Below are 19,926 nucleotides of genomic sequence, written 5' to 3' on the forward strand. Positions count from 1 at the left end.
AACATTCCAGTAACCCTTACCATTAAAAACTGGCACGCTATTCACCCAGCACTGTTTGAGCTACAGATGTGAATCACAGCAAACGTTGTGTCTTGGTAAAGGGAGGTGTTTATACAGCACAGAATCATTAAGATAAGAGGGCAAAAAGCTAATTGATGGACCGATTTGGTTTGTTTATCTAAATTGGCTGTAAATTGACTTGGCACAGAGCCTGTGTATGAATGACTAACAAACACTTTTTAACTCGTTAAAATAATGCACATTTTATTTGCAGTGGAAGTGAGAAATGGAGAGACACTCATCCTATAAGGGTGAATCTCATGAAACTTGTAGTTCCAGAACATGTCAAGATAATTCTACATGTTAGGGTTTTTTATTTAAATAATTTCATTAATTTGAAGTTTAGATTTATATTAATTAGAATATGTACTTTCATTGTATATATAATAATGATAATAATAATAATAATAATAATAATAATAAATAAGTAAATAATAAATAAAAAATATATGTAATTATTAAAATAAAATTATTTTACTAAAACTAATTTATTATTTTTATTTATTTATTTTACCTAATATTTGTCATAATTAAGTTTTTTACTTGTGTATATTAGCAGTATTTTGAAAATGCAACATTTCAAATTACAGTGCATTGTATATTATACAATGTACTGGTAATATATTACTAAACCCCTTTGATTTTTTTAAAAAAATATTTCCCAAATGATGTTTAACAAAGCAAGAAAATTTTCACAGCATGTCTGATAATGTTTTTTCTTCAGTAGAAAGTCTGAAGTTTTATTTCGTTTATAAAGTCGAAGTTGGAATAAAAGCAGCTTTTTATATTTTAAAAACCAATTTAAGGTCAAAATGATTATCCCCTTTAAGATATACTTTTTTCAATACATACACACATACATACATACATACATACATATATATATATATATATACATACATATATACACACACACACACATACACATATATATATATATATATATATATATATATATATATATATATATATATATATATATATATATCTATATACACATACATATATATATACATACATATGCATATATATATATATATACATATATACATATATGTATATATGTATACATATATATATATGTACATATATATATATATATATATATATACATATATATATATATATACATACATATATATATATATATATATATATATATATATATATACATACATATATATATATATATATATATATATATATATATATATATATATATATATATATATATATATATATATATATATATATATATATACATACATATATTATTATTATTATTTTTAAGTTTTAAGTATTTTTTCAGTTTTTTAGTGTGAACACACTACTTGCACTACAAAATGACATAGAATAGTGCATAAGTATGCGATTTGGGACGCAGCTAGTGAGTCAGTTAGTGAGTGAGTGAGTTGGGGTAGTGTGTGTGGGGATGTTTTCTGTCTGATGAATGAATATAGCCTGGATACCCATTCATTTCCTATGGCGGCCATTTTTGACCGGGAACACCACAGGTGTAACAAGGTTGATTAAAACACTCAAAATTCAATGGACGAGATAATTATCACTTTTATATGTTCAAATGCATAGTGTGGAGGATATCATAAGGCCTTGAGGCAATCAGATGTAAAACACAATATTTATGAGTGATATAAGATGTAAATCGGTCAGATTTGACCCGAACACGACAGGATGGTTAAGCATCAGACAACTGCAAAAACTCTATATTCATTTCTGGACATACATAAATATACTGACTCTGTGCAGCAATGCAAAGAGAAAGCTGAAAACAAACTGAGTTCATCAAAATGTTGTTTACACGTTTAATGACATCAGTGAAGACTTTTGTGCTTTCTGGTTATGGAATCGATACAAGCGTTTTGTTGTTGTCCCGATGACAAATGGAGCAGATATGAGTCGCCTGAGTGAGATGAATCGGTCTGCAACCCGAGCCAATTTTCCCTCCATCTGTGTGCAAATCGTAGCTCAGATTCAGTCCAAACGGATGAGAAATCCGCGCAGAGGCTTTACATTGACCTCCGAACCCGCCTGACACGGCCAGAAATCGAGAGCCATGAAAATTGGGATACAGAAAAAGAGAGCGCCACCTACAAACAGCCCCATTTATCTCGCGACTACAAGAGTTAAGCGGCCGGCGATCGATAGGACAGGACTTAAGAGCGAGCAGGGGGTGCTGAATGTCATCATTTTAATGAAATATAGATTTGGGTCTATTAAACAGCTTGCCTGCCCGTGTATGAGAGAGTGCTGCTCTTTCTGGCGGCTAAATAAAGCCATCCATTAAAGACGAAAGAAATCGATTGTGGGTGAAACTAACACTCACCTCTCTGGTGTGAGCACCGTTTTGCCCCAGTCTGGGTAATAGATCAAGGTTAGGGAAGAAGCTAGAACGACTGCCGTGTGTTTTGGCGAGGCGCGAGGGTGAATGTGGTGTAGACGCAGCTGGAACAAACATGTGTGTTTGTTTTAGATGCAGTAAAACAAAACGTATTTGTTTAAACTACTTATTTAAAATGAGCTCAAATAACAAAATTGTTTTTTTTTATTGGGGGGGGGCAACTTAATTTTTTTTTTTCAATCTACTTAAATTTGTAAAAACAATCAAATTAACTTAATCAATTTTGGGACAACATGAAGGAATTAAGTAAATGTATTAGTTTTTACAAATTTAAATTGATTGAACATCAAACAATTAAGTTGTGGTCCCAATAAATTATTTGAGCTTATTTTAAATGTGTTTAAATGAACGTCATTTTTTTTACACACACTAAAAAGTGATTAGTTACTTAAAGTGAGTAAACCAATTGCCTTAAAAGCAACAAGCCAACTTCACAAAAATAATGCAAGTAAACCAATTGTAACTTGGCGCTGTTGAGCTGCGGTCACACTGGGCTTTTCCTCCCATAGACTTCCATTCATGTGCACATGAATGCGTCAGACCAGAAACGCAGGGTCATTCGTTAAGCTTCGCACTTGGTGAAGTTCAAGCATGGTGAACTCTGACCTGCGTAATCGCATCACTTGACTGCGTGTGTTATGATCAAAATAAGAGTCTAAGAGGATCCAAATGCAAGTGACAAGGTTTATTTGTCAAAGTCAAAATAAACAAACAATAATAGTGACAGGCTAGGAGGACGATGAACAGAGCCGGAGTGGGAGTCCTTTGCAGCCCTGGAGTTTCAAGCCTCAGACCGGCCCACCTCAGTTCACGACTGACTATATTAAAATAAGGTCATTTCCAAATCAGTTTCTAATGACACTATCACGTCTTTTTTTGAGAAAACAGCTGCTTTAGAACTTCAAATGTTCAACAACCCTAACAGTATTATATGTCTTAACAATAAAATTGAAAACAAGTAAATACTCTAACGAGAATCAAACCCGGGTCCGCGGCGCCTTAACCTAACGTGCTAACCGCTGGACCACAATAATTGCGGTACAATAAAGAATAAATAGGCTGTGGACAAGTAAATAAATAAATTTAAAAAGTGTGACTGCTGAGAGCAACAGATTCCGGAGCTAGGGACACCGGCCCTCGCGGCCAAAAAACGGACCGGCCCACCGGCCCGGTCCTCCCGATTAGCCAATCCAGGCCTGACGATGAACACGGGGCAGGAACTGACAGGAAAACAGAGTCCAGGTAATTCTCCTCAGGGGCCTGAGCACAGACAACAAACACATGAGCAGGTGTAACGAACTGACAAAGAAACATAGAAACGTCGCCCAGATATAGGCATAATAATGAGCCTCAGCTGGCGAGCTAATCAGCCCACCTGAGTGTCGTCATAGCAAATACACATGGACAACCAAAATAAAACAAACCCACGTGATCAAACATACACTCCGGAAAAGCGCACAAACCTGCAACCGTGACAGCGTGAGACCAACCGAGGATCAAAACATGACCTCTCTGGACAGAAATTTAAAACATGGCGCAATCGCTCGCTTTTTTAATGCCTAAAAATCTTGTTTATTCCAGCCCCTTTTTGCAGCGCCGCACGACAGAATTTCGCATTATCAAACTCTAGTGTGACCGCAGCTTTAAGTTGACTTAATTTTTATAATTGTGCAAATTGTACACAATATTTTAAAATAAAAGTAAACTAATCACTTCCAATACACCTTTATTACATTTGTTTTTTTCCCAGATTTTCTGTATCTAGCAAAATGACATACAGTAAAATAAATATGCTCTTGCAGACTCCAGTGTGTCTTCTAAATTCAATACAGGTTATAATTGTCGATTTTATAGACTTAATAAAGCACCAAATATGTAATATTGTATTAATTACAGTAATTATTTAAAACAGACGTGCTAAAATAGTCTGACACTGTAAAAAGGTTTTGCAATGGGTTTACTTACATTATTTTTGTAAAGTCAACTTGTCGCTTTTAAGGCAGTTGGTTTACTTGCTTTAAGCAACTAATCACTTTTTTACAGTGCAGTCTACAAAAGAATTGCTTGAATTTGAGCAAAAACAACTCAAATAATGGCGTTTTTTAGATTAATAGTTTTATGTTATCACAGCAACTTGAGCATTGTGTGCAAATCTGATTGTATGCCATACAGATGCTCGTAAGTGTTCGTACAAATGACAGCAGTGAAAACACACCGTGAAGGATCTTGTATGATAACATGTCGTGTGTGTGTGTGTGAGGTCAGGTTTCAATGGTGGTTTTTACAGCTCGTGATCTGCTCTCTGAAAGCTCGCAGGCTGCTTTTAAGTGCAATAAATAGCTTTGTAAAGGCCATTATTGTAACATCTGTGTGACATGGACTGATGGCTCTTTTTCCATTCCTAAAACACACACTCTTCACATCAACACAGACATAAACGAATTACTTTAAAGTGCATTTATTAACCAATTACAGCACACAGCAGCACAGAGCGAAAACCTGCAACACAAACAACCCGCAGTTGTTTACCAGTGCTGTATTTACTGTGTAGCCTTTTTAAAAATCCTTTACGTAAACTCATTTTACAATTATATTATGTCTAAGAAAATGTATAACTACAGAATTCATCTAATCAGTCTTATTGATTAACGGATTTGTTTTCAACATCTTCATTTTAATAACTAATTTCTAAAAATGCATTATATCTTGGCCATGATGACATTACATAAAGCTTTACTGGTTAGTTTGCAAGATATTAGTATTCAGTTTAGGTTAATTAACTAGGTTAATTAGGTTACCTAGGCAACTTATTGGAAAACAATGGTTTGTTCTGTAGCCAATCTGAGAAAAAAAAAAAAAACGGCTAATGACATTAAGCAGTTTTATTACATTTTTTATTTTTAAAATCATTTCAAGAGTTCGCCCTTAGCTGACGATTGATTATAAAGTGTGCTTGGCATGCTGTCCTGGGAGAGAACCCTGAGCTCATGGGATCCTCGAGATCCAGTCCATGCGGATCACTGGAGAAATTAAAGCTTTAGCGGTAGTTCTACCAGGAAGACTGAGGTGTCACGTCATTCATAATAATTATCTCGTCAGCCAATAACAACCAAGCAAGCCATGTATATAAGCTCATCTAAACAATCTGTTTCGCTGTATTCAGGTGACGTTGCGGAAGTTTCCCTCCATCCTCCCCATCACCACTACTACCAAGTTGGCCTCGTCTCCACTCAGGGGGTTGGCTTCGCCCTGCCTTCATCTTCAGGCAGGATCTGCCACCTCATCCAGAGTTCTGCACTATAGACGGGGCTTACGGCGAAGAACTTTATGAAAGGACCGTAACGAACTCTCATTCATGCAAACAATTCACAATAAATGTTCAAGCCTCCTAGAGTCTTTCTGGTAGAACTACAAATCTGCCAGCAAAAGAACTACATATCCAGTCATGCACGGCTCACTCGTACCTGTTCCAGGTTCCATTGATTACACACACACACACACACACACACACACACACACACACACACACACACACATCCATGCGACTTGTTATGCAAGGATTGCAAGGACTATATACACAGCATACACGCACACCTCTAAGCTGAGTCTTGTTTGCGTGTTTGTGACATTAAAACTTTGCCTTCCTTTGCCTTGCCTTTCCATGTTTGACCCTTGCTTTGTTGTTTTGTATATTTACGTTGTCTGCTTCCTGCCTTTTGACCGTCCGCCTGTTGTATGACCACGAATATGGATTTGCCTGTACATCTGTTTGCCCCTATGTTGACCGTTGCTTGCCTGACCATTCTGTGTTCATTAAACCAGCATTTGTGTCCGCACTTGCTAGTCAGCGTCCCCATTCACATTACAATACCTATTCGATTGTCTACAGAACAAACCATCGTTATACAATGACTTGCCTAATTACCCTAACTTGCCTAATCACACCTGCTTTCACACCTTTGAAACGATTCAATTGTTCCGAAACAGAGATTACAATTGTTACATTGTTGCTCTTTGCTCTTGGAGCGGTTCGCTTTCACACTGCAAAGTTTCCAATCGGACCAAAATAGCTAAAACAAGTCACGTGCGAGTAAACTCTCCTCACATTGGTCAGAGTGTCAGGGTTTATTTTGCAGCGTCACGCTAAGCTGTCGGGAGAGATGGTGGTTTGGTGGTGTTTGACAAGGTGTACGTGACGTGTCTGAGGAGAGATGCGGTGGGGAGGGGTGAGAAGGGTGCGCGACGATGCCTATTTGAGGACCGGGAGGGAGACGCGAGATTACCGGAAGATCATCACTCGTTTGCGGGGATCCCGAGACTCGCGAAACTTCCCGCAATACTTATAATTCTCTCTTCATATAGCTGTATGCCTATTACATATCCATAAAACACTGTGATGTAACCGCTCTCGGATCAGATCGCTTTCTCACTGCAATCAAACCGCTCCAGGGTTCGTTTCAATCGAACCGAGACCACCTCATTTAAGCGATCTCGGAGCGATTACTTTGGCGCAGAACAGAGCGCGATTGCCCTGTTCACATATGCCAAACGAACCGCGCTAACTGGGCAATGGAGACACGTTCCGAAACAAAAGTGTAGGTGTGAAAGCATCCTAACATAGTGTTAACATAGGCTAATAATTCAGGAGAGCTAAAAATCCTGACTTCAACTGTATATTTAAAGCATTTACAAATGAGTGGCATTACCTGAATCTGCGTCATTTCTTTAGCGAATCGGCTTCTCGAAAAAAATGAATGCAGCTATTATTGCAGAAGTTTCAGATAAAAGCTTTTAAAGATTGTGATATGAAAATATTAAGCTGTTCTTAAAAGCTAAATCCATCTAAGCCCCATAAGCTCACTTCATCTCCAAACTGACATCTGTCTGGGCAGCCCTTGGGGGAAAAGCCCAGAGAATACGACCACTGATAAAGCAAAAGCACATGCCAGCCATTAACAAGTCATCCTGCGGCTATACAAGCAACAGTACTGCAACACTGAGGTCGGTTTAATTACCAGCTGCATTATCTCACATCGGAGCTTCTCGTTACATCCAAACATGAAAATAATAGACAATGTTTTAAAAAAAAATAATAGCCGCCCGTCATGGCTAGCGATCGACAGCGGCACCTGACAGGTGACAGCAGCAGCTCTTCTTAATGATCCGCTCAGGAACTGCAGCTCCACACATTATCATGCAATTACCAGCAGAAGTAGATGTACAAATGCTCCACTTGTTACATGCGTTGGGTGTTATGCAGAGCAAGCCTGAGATCTGCTTCCGTTTAATAGCTGAAAGAACTCATCGTGTCAGAAGAGAGCTGACATGTGAGGTAATTTAATGAGCAGATATTCGTTTGACAGAATGTGGCATATGGTAAATAAAGAGCAGATTTATTTATTTATTTTTTTAGTTTGTATATAAAAAGCAGCCAAACACCTGTCGCTTTTTTATTTTTCATACAGCAGCATGTGCAGATTTGTAATTATCAGAGATTCGTTTCACTTACGGGACTTTACTTTTAGATTGCGTTTTATTATTATTATTATGGGTGAGGCAGTGGCGCAGTAGGTAGTGCTGTCGCCTCACAGCAAGAAGGTCACTGGGTCGCTGGTTCGAACCTCGGCTCAGTTGGCGTTTCTGTGTGGAGTTTGCATGTTCTCCCTGCTTTCGCATGGGTTTCCTCCGGGTGCTCCTGTTTCCCCCAGAGTCCAAAGACATGCGGTACAGGTGAATTGGGTAGGCTAAATTGTCCGTAGTGTATGAGTGTGTGTGAATGTTTGTGTGGATGTTTCCCATAGATGGGTTGCGGCTGGAAGGGCATCCACTGCGTAAAAACTTGCTGGATAAGTTGGCGGTTTATTCCGCTGTGGCGACCCTGGATTAATAAAGGGACTAAGCCAACAAGAAAATGAATGAATGAATGAATATTATTATTATTTTTTTTTTTATGCATCACATGAAGCAATCAGGCGATTCACTGAAACAAAGGATTCAAATGAATCAAATTCCTTACCAGTAAATACCGGTAAATTAGCAAGTCTAGGGCAGTGTAATTGTGACACCCATGTTAAATGAATAAAAACAATAAATGCAATGCAAAAATAAAAATCATAAAAATAAGAAATAAAAATCTGATATATCAAGTAAACTAAACTTTTAAAAAAGTTCAAATTCGCGTCATTCACGCTGCGCCATTCATGCATATCGTACCGCAGGATGTCTATTTGCGCGTTTGCATTTACTAAACATGTAAATCACTCGCGCTTGATGCTTTTTCCGCATCTGCTGTGAACAGCATTAGATCAGTGTTACACACTGCATGGAAGGCCATTTTCAAAAAAAACATAATAGGTCCTCCCTAACTTCACATTTTAACTTCCATTACACTAAACTGACTTAAAACATCAAGTTAAATCTTGTATAAAAAATGTTAAATTATTTTAGTACGTTAAGTTAATCTAACATATATGTAATGAAGTTTACAGCCCTCTGGCCGCCCGAAAGAAGGGGGCGGAGAACTGACGAAGTTTAAAATATTCATAAAAGGGACGGCAGCTCCTCACGGAGGTTGCAGTCTAAACCAAAACAAATCTACGGCTGCTCCTCACGGAGACTGCCGTCAAACTGAGAACAAAAGTAAAACAATATGTCCGGGCCCGGTCCTCTCTCAGCTTCCTCTGCCATCGTTCCTCCTCTTACAGTCAAGGGCTCCTTCGATGGGATTCAAGGCCGGTGCGTGCCACAGGTTCGTCCACTTACGCAGCGGCCTCATTGCGTTCCTACGGCTCTCAGCCCCGCCCCCTCACCACAATATATATTTGTTATCAGAAGTGGCATATATGAAAGGCAAAGGCCTAGATTATGCTTATTTGACCAAAAATAAAACATGATCATGCCTTGATTTTTAATTATTTAATTAGGACAGCAAGGTCTGACTTTGCTCAGACAAAAGTCTTGTCACTTAACAGAAATAATGTCCAGTATAGAATATAAAAAATGAACATTGGGTCTGACTCCCATGAGCTTGGAGGTCTGCATCCATACATCTCTGCAATGACTCAAATCACTTAATAAAGTCATCTGGAATGCCACAGAAAGTGTTCTTGCAGGACTCCCAGAGTACTTTGGAGTCATCTTCAATGCCTTCTCCTCTATCTTACGCCAGACGTGCTCAATAATGTTCATGTCTGGTGACTGGGCTGGCCAATCCTGGAGCACCTTGACCTTCTTTGCTTTCAGAAACTTTTATGTGGAGGTTGAAGTATGAGAATTTGCCCTCTCCTGTGGTTTTTAATGTAACGGGCAGCACAAATGTCTTGATACTAGGGATGTAACGGTATTGTAAATACCGTCATACCGCAATATAAATTTTTTTTGATATTACCGAAGTCGCATGACTCGGTAAAACTATAGGTCTTCTGAGAAAATTTGCTCAGGCGAATGAAGCAAACGGGAGGTAGAGAAAACTACAATTCCCATCAGCCCATGCTTGACCATCATCCCTTGCGGTCTGTTGTCGCTACAGATCCAGTAATGCGGAAATGGAGTGTGCTGCTAGAAGCGGGCATCAAAAAGAGCTGGAAAACTCTAAAGCGGGTGTTGTCGTACTGAATAGCGGTGTTGTCGCGCGAGTTCTTATCAGCTCTGTTGTCGCGCGCGTACTAAATAGCGGTGTTGTCGCGCGAGTTCTTATCAGCTGTGTTGTCGCGCGCGTACTGAATAGCGGTGTTGTTGCGCGAGTTCTTATCAGCTGTGTTGTCGCGCGCGTACTGAATAGCGGTGTTGTCAGCACACTGTTCAGATTGATGCAGACATGAGACCTCTATCTTACTCATGGTTTGTCCTCTCAAGTGGGGGAAAGACAATGCACAACGTTACCCACTGCTGTCAACCTGGGCCAAGTCATATCTCTCGTCCCAGAAACCTCAGTCCCAAATGAGAGGGTTTTTTTCTGTTGCAGGGGACATTGTAAATGCCCAGAGATACCAGCTTTTACCAGATTATATTTATATGATAATTTTCCTTTAAACCCATCTCTATCTAAGTGAGTGAGTGATTAAATGTTGAATGTGATGAGTTTTCAACACTACTAAATTGAAACTTTATTTTTTTTTACATGGTTTAATATTTTTTTGTTATTAAAATTGAAGTTCCTGTTTCAAAGCTTACAGATAGATGGCTAATTTGTATGTCATTGACACTTTTGGCACTTTTTTGGAGTATTTTCATAAGTTTAGTTTTTTCCTGTAAATGATTCAATAAATACTGTACCGTGACATTCATACCGAGGTATTACCGTACCGTGAAATTCTGATACCGTTACATCCCTACTTGATACCTCAGGCTGTTGATGTTGCCATAGACTCTGCAGATCTCTCGCACGCCCCCATACTGAATGTAACCCCAAACCATGACTTTTCACAGTAATCTAATCTTCTAGACGTTTTTATAAGTGTTTTTCATATGCATATTTTCTACAGAATCTTAAAGGTTTGAAGTGAATGACACATGCATGAAGGTGCATATACTGCAAGGCGTTAATAACCTTTTAAGTGCATGTTGTAAGTAATTCGCACAGCTGGAGGAGTCTGTTTACTTACAGACGTGATTAAGCCGGGTATATGTCAACACAACCTGCAGTGTCTGAGTTAAATAAAGGTCCTTGCAAGTGGTCTCACCTCTTATTCACTGAAGGGGCTTCTATTGATGTCCTCCGTCAATCCGTCCGTCTGGAAAGCTCAGCTGGTGGGTAAGAGGCTCTCAGCGTGAGACTGCAGGAAAAAAAAAACGTCCATGCGCTTCACTAATGCATACTGTGATCAGAGACAGACGTACCGGAGAGGTTACCAGAGTGACGGGAAAATAATGAGAAATTCCGTTCTAGATCAGTGAACACAGACAGCATGACAATTCATTAAACACTCAATTTGTTATGATATAGGTATGACCAATGATATACCGGAGTGGAGTCAGGTCATACGGATGCAAACAGGAGAGATCAATGGATGCTAACATATTGATTCTGAAACCTTAAAAACAAAACATCTGCATTTGTGCATGATGCGAAAGCTCTGGAGGTGTCATGCTAAACACTAAAGAATTTGCATTCACACAGTAGCCTACACTGTGGATAGTGCAGAAAATCTCATAGGGTTTCTCGATACAAGTCCTTAAATCTAAATTGATATAAGGTATAAGTCTCATATACTAAAAATGACATACACTCACTGGCCACTTTATTAGGTACACCTTACTAGTACCGGGTTGGACTTCCTGTTGCCTTCAGAACTGCGTGGCATAGATTCAACAAGGTATTGGAAATATTCCTCAGAGATTTTGGTCCATATTGACATGATAGCATCACATAGTTTTTGCAGATTTGTCAGACTCACATCCATGATGCAAACCTCCTGTGCCACCACATCTTAAATGTGATCTAATAAGATCTGGTAATTGTGGAGGCCATTGTCATGTTCAAGAAACCAGCCTGAGATGATTCACGATTTGTTCCCACATCATCTTGCTGGAAGTAGCATCAAAAGATGGTTACACTGTGGTCATAAAGAGATGGACATAGTAATAATACTCAGGTAGGCTGTGTCATTGACATGATGCTCAATTGGTACTAATGGGCCTAACATGTGCCAAGAAAATATCCCCCCCACTGTTGATACAAGGCAGGATGGATCCATGCTTTCATGTTGTTGAGGCCAATTTCTGACCCGACCATCCGAATGTCACAGCAGAAATCGAGACTCATCAGACCAGGCAACATTTCTCCAATCTTCTATTGTCCTATTTTGATGAGCCTGTGTGAATTGTAACCTCAGTTTTCTGTTCTTAGCTGACAGGAGTGGCACCCGGTGTGGTCTTCTGCTGCTGTAGCCCATCTGCCTCAAGGTTGGACGTGTTGTGCATTCAGAGATGCTCTACTGCAGACCTCGGTTGTAACGAGTGGTTGAGTTACTGTTGCCTTTCTATCAGCTCCAACCAGTCTGGCCGTTCTCCTCTTACAACAAGCCATTTGTGTCCACAGAACTGCAGCTCACTGGAAATTTTCTCACAACTAGAGATGGTTGTGCATGAAAATCCCAGTAGATCAGCAGTTTCTAAAATACTCAGACCAGCCCATCTGGCACCAAAAACCATGTTCAAAGTCACTTAAATCCCCTTTCTTCCCCATTCTAATGCTCGGTTTGAACTGCAGCAAGTTGCCTTGACCATGTCTACATGCCTAAATGCATTGAGTTGCTGCCATGTGATTGGCTGATTTCTGACTAGTTTGGTACAAATCACCTTATTTTAGTCATTATGATTTTAGTTGGCCTATTTATTATAACCACTAATTCAGTGAGCGAAATTGAATGTAAAAATCAGTGGTTAGTCATTTCAAATGTAAGCAGGGCATATATACAGTTGAGGTCAGAATTATTAACCCCCCTCCTTTTAATTATATTATTTTTTAAATATTTCCCAAATTATGTTTAACAAAGCAAGGAACTTTTCACAGTATGTCTGATAATATTTTTTCTTCTGGAGAAAGTCTTATTTGCTTTATTTCGGCTAGAATAAAAGCAGTTTTACATAAAAAAAAACAAAAAAAAAACATTTTAAGGTCAAAATTATTAGCCCCTTTCAGTTATATATTTTTTCAATGGTCTACAGAACAAACCATCATTATAAAATAACTTGCCTACTGTAATTACCCTAACCTGCCTAGTTAACCTAATTAACCTAGTAAAGCCTTTAAATGTCCCTTAACGCTGTCTTGAAAAATATCTAGTCAAATATTATTTACTGTCATCATGGCAAAGATAAAATAAATCAGTTATTAGAAATGAGTTATTAAAACTATTATGTTTAAAAATGTGTAGAATAAATCTTCTCTCCTTTAAACAGAAATTGGGAAAAAAATAATCAGGGGGCTAATAATTCAGGGGGTTTAATAATTTTGATTTCAACTGGTAATACAAGCATTTCATAGCAGGTAAATTGCACCTATGCTGGTGTTTACTGGTATAAAGGCCCTCTTTTTTGATCTGGTAACATCTGGGAATTGTAAATGAGACAATTGTGGTAAAAGTCAATGACTGGGAGGCTGGTATGTTCAGTTGAAAAACAGTGATGGGTAAAATTGATATCCGTGGCGGCTCTAGTTTTAAAACCTCAGAACAAATCTTTGGTAAAAAATATAAAATAAATATTAATAAAACATAAAACACTTTAGAAAAATAAGTAAAAAATATTGCTAAAAAAATGCAAATGCAAATTTTCAAGATTGGAACATTCTCACAATGCTCTTATTCGTGTTTCTGTCTGTATACCATGTAATAATATTGTACTAGTATTATGAAAAATATCATCACAAACAGGGCTGCATGGTGGCTCAGTGGTTAGAACTGTCATCTCAAAGCAAGAAGGTCGCTATTTAAAGTCCCGACTGTACCATTTGGCATTTCTGTGTGGAGTTTGAATGTTCTCTCTGTTGGTGTGGGATTCCTCCGGGTGCTCCGGTTTCCCCTATAGTCTAAAGACATGCGCTAAATGTGAATTGGGTAAACAAAATTGGCCATAGTGTATGAGTGTGTGTGTATGTGAGAATGTATGGGTGTTTTCCAGTACTGGGTTGCAGCTGGAAGAGCATCCGCTGCTTAATACATATGCTGGAATAGTTGGTGGTTCATTCCGCTGTGGCGACCTCAAAAATAGAGACTAAGTCGAAGGAAATTGAATGAATGAATAAAAAACAACAGATGTTTTATTTTATCTATACCAAATATATATATAGTCATAATGCACGGCCCTAGATGTGGACATAAAGCAGAGCATTGTTCTACTTTCATCTTCATTTCCTCCAGACAGAAAGTGACACTATAAATAAACTCCATATATTTCCAGTTACACAGATTGCAAATTAGGAACCTTCCACTCCCCGTTCTTGCTTTTATGGCTATGCAATAGTTGTTCTTGTGGACGGTTAAAGTATAGCTCAACCTCCCGAGGGACTGAAGTGCTTCCATAGCAGTCGAGCAGCTAACAACCGTTCCAAATTTTCCAGTGAAGAAACCTATTAAGGGCAAGTCATGCATAGTTGATTGAGCGTCTCGTGCGAGGGGCAGGTACAGTGCTAGGATTGCTCGGAGGAACTGATCCACTCCTGCGCTGCAGCGGATGAGTCTCGCTTGTTTCTGGGTCAGTCGGCGCACAGTTTTTCCTGTTAGTCATTTACAGAGGACGTGGAGCGAGGATCTGTAACATCTTTGTAGGACAGGATGTCGGAAACATGTTGACTGTTCTGCTGGGAGAACAATAAATATATTCTCTCTCTTCATAATATAGATCAGCGGTCACTGAATGGATGGATGGGTGGAATTATAAATAAATATAGACTGACGAAGGGATAGACAGGGACAATGAAAAAGAGACAGAACAATCCATAGAAGGATCAATGTAAAAAAGCAAAAGTGCCACAGAGAAAGAGACAAACAAAAATTAGAGAGAGCAAACTATAAAAAGTATTATTAACTTGTAGATGGAATGAACAAATAAACAATCCACAACAAACAAATGAAAGCTAAATGAAGAACAAACAAATGGATGACAAGAGAACAAACAAACAAAAGATTAAACTATAATATTTATAATAATATAATATAGATACTTTTTTAACTAAAAATATATTGGTTTACAACAAATGATTGTAAACAAGCAGGAGACTGACAAGACTAACAAACAGTGAACAAAGAATAAAGTAAATAAGGATTCACTGCAAAGAAACTAAAACTGACCTAAACAAGAAAACAATCAAAAGAGAACAAACCAAGAGCAAACTTTGAAATAGGGCAAAACTGACAGAGAACGAACAAACAAAGACTGACCAAGAGCAGATGATTAACAGAGAGAAAAAAGACTGATCGAGAAAAGCTCAACAAGGATTAAAGACAAAAAACACAGACCAAAAACAAACAAACGAGAACAAAGATTGACAGAGAACAAACAAACAGTCAACAAAGGAAAAAACTAAAGACTGACCAAGAGAAAAGAATCAACAGACAACAAAAAAAGAGAGCAAAAAAACAAATGAGAACAGTAGAAAATTTGACAAAACAAACAAAGTAATAAAAAACTGAACAACAATGTAAAAAACTAAGGAGTTGCCAAGAGTAAACAATCAACAAGAAAAACTGATAGAGAAAAAAGATCAAAATTGAACAAACGTGTGAGTGAATGACCAAAAACAAACAAACAAACGAAAGAACAAACAGAGGAAAAAAACTAAAGAATCACAAAGAGCAAATTATCAACAAAGATCAAAAGAAATACTGATAGAGGAAAAAGCTCAACAGTGAACAAACATGTGAATGAATAAGAGCATACAAACAAACAAACTAGAGAATAAATGAAAGATTGACAGAATATGAAAAAAACAATCGATGAAGAGAAAAGGCTGATCAAAGTCAAATAACCAACAGTAAACAAAAGACTGACCAAAAACAATCAACAGAGAACAAATAAATGAGAGACTAGCCAAGAACAAACAAAACAGGAGAACAAAAGAAAGACTGAAAAAAACAAGAAAAAACTAAACCTGGCTGAGAGCAAACAAAAAAACAAACATATAACAAGCAAATAATTGACAAAGAACAAACAAATAAACAAACAAAACAAATGACAAAACAAAAGAGTTAAGAGCAAACAAAAGATCAACAGAAAACAAACATGTGAATGATTGACAAAGAGCAAACAAACAAACACAAACAAACAAACAAAAGAACAAGGGACAGATTAACAGAAAACAAACGTGAATGATTGACGATGAGCAAACAAACAAACAAATAAAAGAATAAAGGAAGATTAACAGAAAACAAACGTGAATGATTGACGATGAGCAAACAAACAAACAAACAAAAGAATAAAGGAAGATTAACAGAAAACAAACGTGAATGATTGACGATGAGCAAACAAACAAACAAACAAAAGAATAAAGGAAGATTAACAGAAAACAAACGTGAATGATTGACGATGAGCAAACAAACAAAAGAATAAAGGAAGATTAACAGAAAACAAACGTGAATGATTGACGATGAGCAAACAAACAAACAAAAGAATAAAGGAAAGATTAACAGAGAATGAACAAACGATCAACAAAGAACCAAGACTGACCAAAAGCAAACAATCAACAATTAATAAAAGAAAGATTTATAAAAACAAATCAACATAAAAAACAAACAAACAAACAAACAAACAAACAAACAAATGAATGATCAGAGAACAAACAAAAGTACAACTGACAGTGAAAACCAATGGAGAGCAAAACTAATGAACATGATGGAGGGAATGAATAAACAAATTAACAACAGATAGATAGCAGAATTGATTAAAGTCAATCGACGGCACAGTTAATTGATCAATATTCTGATTGAATCCTAGATAATGTGACCTCAATTCCCCTCCACATTTAGACCTGTCACTAGTCTAGTCTTCATGATTATTTGCTCCATCATCTGCCTTACTTTCTTCGTGAAGAGCTCTTATTTCACTGGCATGAGATGTGCACTGCCAAGGACACCAGCTCCCGGGGTGGGCACGGCACCCAGCCGCACAAACGCGCCCAAGCATGAAATCACCTCTCCTCACTTTAAAGGGCTAACATGGCTTTTTAATGACGAGCCAATATCTTTTATACACCAAATATGCTCAATGGCTCCATTCTTTTTAATGCATATTTAAAGATGGTAGGGAGTGCAAGCCCGTAACAAGATTAATGGCACGATCACACTGAGACGCTGAGTCTGGTCTCTGCTAGATTACATTTAAAGCCTTTTAAAGAGCGCAGGCCCTTTCTTAATAAAAAACACCGCTTCTGATGGATCCTGGAATAAACAGGGGCTCTTGCTTTACATTGGACAGACAGTTGGTTTTGTTTACTCAAGGTTTATCAAATAGGACATTGCTTTATTATTTGTGAAGAAATTTAAGATGGCCACCAAAAACAGTGAATGTTATGAATGTTTTTGAACCCAATCGTGATTGTAATAGTAGAGGGTTTATGTGTGTGATGTATATATATATATATATATATATATATATATATATATATATATATATATATATATATATATATATATATATATATATATATATATGTATATATATATATATATATATACTGTGTGTGTGTGTGTGATATACACTATATATGTGTGTGTGTGTGTGTGTGTGTGTGTGTGTGTGTGTGTGTGTGTGTGTGTGTGTATATATATATATATATATATATATATATATATATATATATATATATATATGTATATACATACATACACACACACACATATACATACATCCATACATACTTATGAGCAATATCACACGAGTAGAAGTGTGCTATGCCTGTATATTAGCACTGGTGGGAAGCGTGCGTTGCCTTAGCGCCCCACCAGTGCTGATATGCAGCCATAGCACACTGCTACTCATGTGATATTACATTTATACAACAGTTCGACATCACAATCTTGTACATAAAATACAAAATCAAACACAGTTCCAAAACCCTTTTGTATTAGGAACTACTTTCTTCCGCCATTCATTCACATCTGCAGCTTACGTCAGAACAGCAGAAGCCGTTACTATTTCACCAACATCACTTTAGAGCTAGTGTTTGAATGATTCTTTAAAGTGTAACTTGAAGCCGCGCTTCTGGTGTGTGACCCCTTTATGGTGATGACAAAACAGCAAATTCTAATATTTAAATATTTCCCAAATGATGTTTAACAGAGCAAGGAACTTTTCACAGTATGTCTGATAATATTTTTTCTTCTGGAGAAAGTCTTATTTGCTTTATTTCGGCTAGAATAAAAGCAGTTTTACATAAAAAAAAAAAAAAAAACATTTTAAGGTCAAAATTATTAGCCCCTTTCAGCTATATATTTTTTCAATGGTCTACAGAACAAACCATCATTATAAAATAACTTGCCTACTGTAATTACCCTATCCTGCCTAGTTAATCTAATTAACCTAGTAAAGCCTTTAAATGTCCCTTAACGCTGTCTTGAAAAATATCTAGTCAAATAATATTTACTGTCATCATGGCAAAGATAAAATAAATCAGTTATTAGAAGCCGTTACTATTTCACCAACATCACTTTAGAGCTAGTATTTGAATGATTCTTTATAGTGTAACTTGAAGCCGCGCTTCTGGTGTGTGACCCCTTTATGGTGATGACAAAACAGCAAATTCTGCTCACATTTTAAGATTATAAGGCTGAGTGTGGCATGAAATGCCATCCGACTACAGAGATTTCTCACCAGACTGCTGTTGTGTTTGCGATAAGGAGGGACAAGGCTGAATCCAGCTGCTTATTCGCAGCTTCTTATTGACTCTGTCTGATCCACCTTAAAAACCATGAGGCTTCCGTTTTTTAGCTTTTTATTTATTCGTGCTCAAGAAAACACACTGAGTAAGGGCTTATTATGCGATTCTGGTTCCATCTTGTGGATAGATAACGTTAACCGTCTTTGGCCGCCGACGAGCTCTCTCAGAAATTGTAAATATTTTAAAATAGGCATTATTCTTACACATAAACTGCATAGTTGCAATATATATACACACATATATACATACATACATACATACATACATACATACATACATACAAACAAAACACACACACACACACACACACACACACAGATAGATAGATAGATAGATAGATAGATAGATAGATAGATAGATAGATAGATAGATAGATAGATAGATAGATAGATAGATAGATAGATAGATAGATAGATAGATAGATAGATAGATAGATAGATAGATAGATAGATAGATAGATAGATAGATAGATAGATAGATAGATAGATAGATAGATAGATAGATAGATCTTCAATCTTTTTTATTTTATTTACATTGAAAACTAGCCTGTTTCCCATTTTCTGCTTTTCTCTCTCTCTCAAACTCACAGACTTTCATCAATCAGCACACATTAGAGCTCAAAGAGAGAACGAGCCAATCAGATCCACCCAACAGCGCAGTAGGCGGAGCTATATGACACAAACAATACATTCACATCTTTGACAGAACCTGACGACTTCTGACTGTGCCGTAATGGATCTAATGGAGCTCCCCTGTTGCCTTCTGCCTCTCTCTCTGAATAATGGACATTGTTGTTGTCTGACAATACACGGACCGCCGGTGCGCAGGGGGTCTCCATGTGCTCCTATGGATGGAGAATTATAGCTATGACTCACAGCTGTAATTAAAGCACTCGCTCAAGACTCCTGCTGGTGGTTTTTTGATGGCGGGTCTAATAAGGTTAGATCGAGCGCAACATAAATCACATCAGACATGCGTTTCCCACGCAACACCACATTACAGGATTTCTCTGTTCAGAATATTCAGACAATGCTCTGGAACTGATTGATTTTGTAATGCAGATATATTTATT

The 19,926-nt window shown here is 37.4% G+C and overlaps 1 long non-coding RNA gene across 3 annotated transcripts in view; it reads right to left on the reverse strand.

Annotated features, from left to right (window-relative positions):
* The window catches only part of LOC141378993 (uncharacterized), a 136,796-nt gene that overhangs the window by 26,886 nt on the left and 89,984 nt on the right, over positions 1 to 19,926 (reverse strand). For 2 of the 3 annotated variants that reach the window (XR_012394865.1, XR_012394866.1), the window contains exon 3: positions 11,161 to 11,253. This is a non-coding gene — a long non-coding RNA (uncharacterized lncRNA). Of the gene's footprint in view, positions 1 to 11,160; positions 11,254 to 18,893; positions 19,699 to 19,926 lie in introns of those variants that run through there. The other variant, XR_012394864.1, reaches the window with a different exon arrangement.

This window comes from Danio rerio, chromosome 19, assembly GCF_049306965.1.
Source record: "Danio rerio strain Tuebingen ecotype United States chromosome 19, GRCz12tu, whole genome shotgun sequence".
Lineage (NCBI taxonomy): Eukaryota > Metazoa > Chordata > Actinopteri > Cypriniformes > Danionidae > Danio > Danio rerio.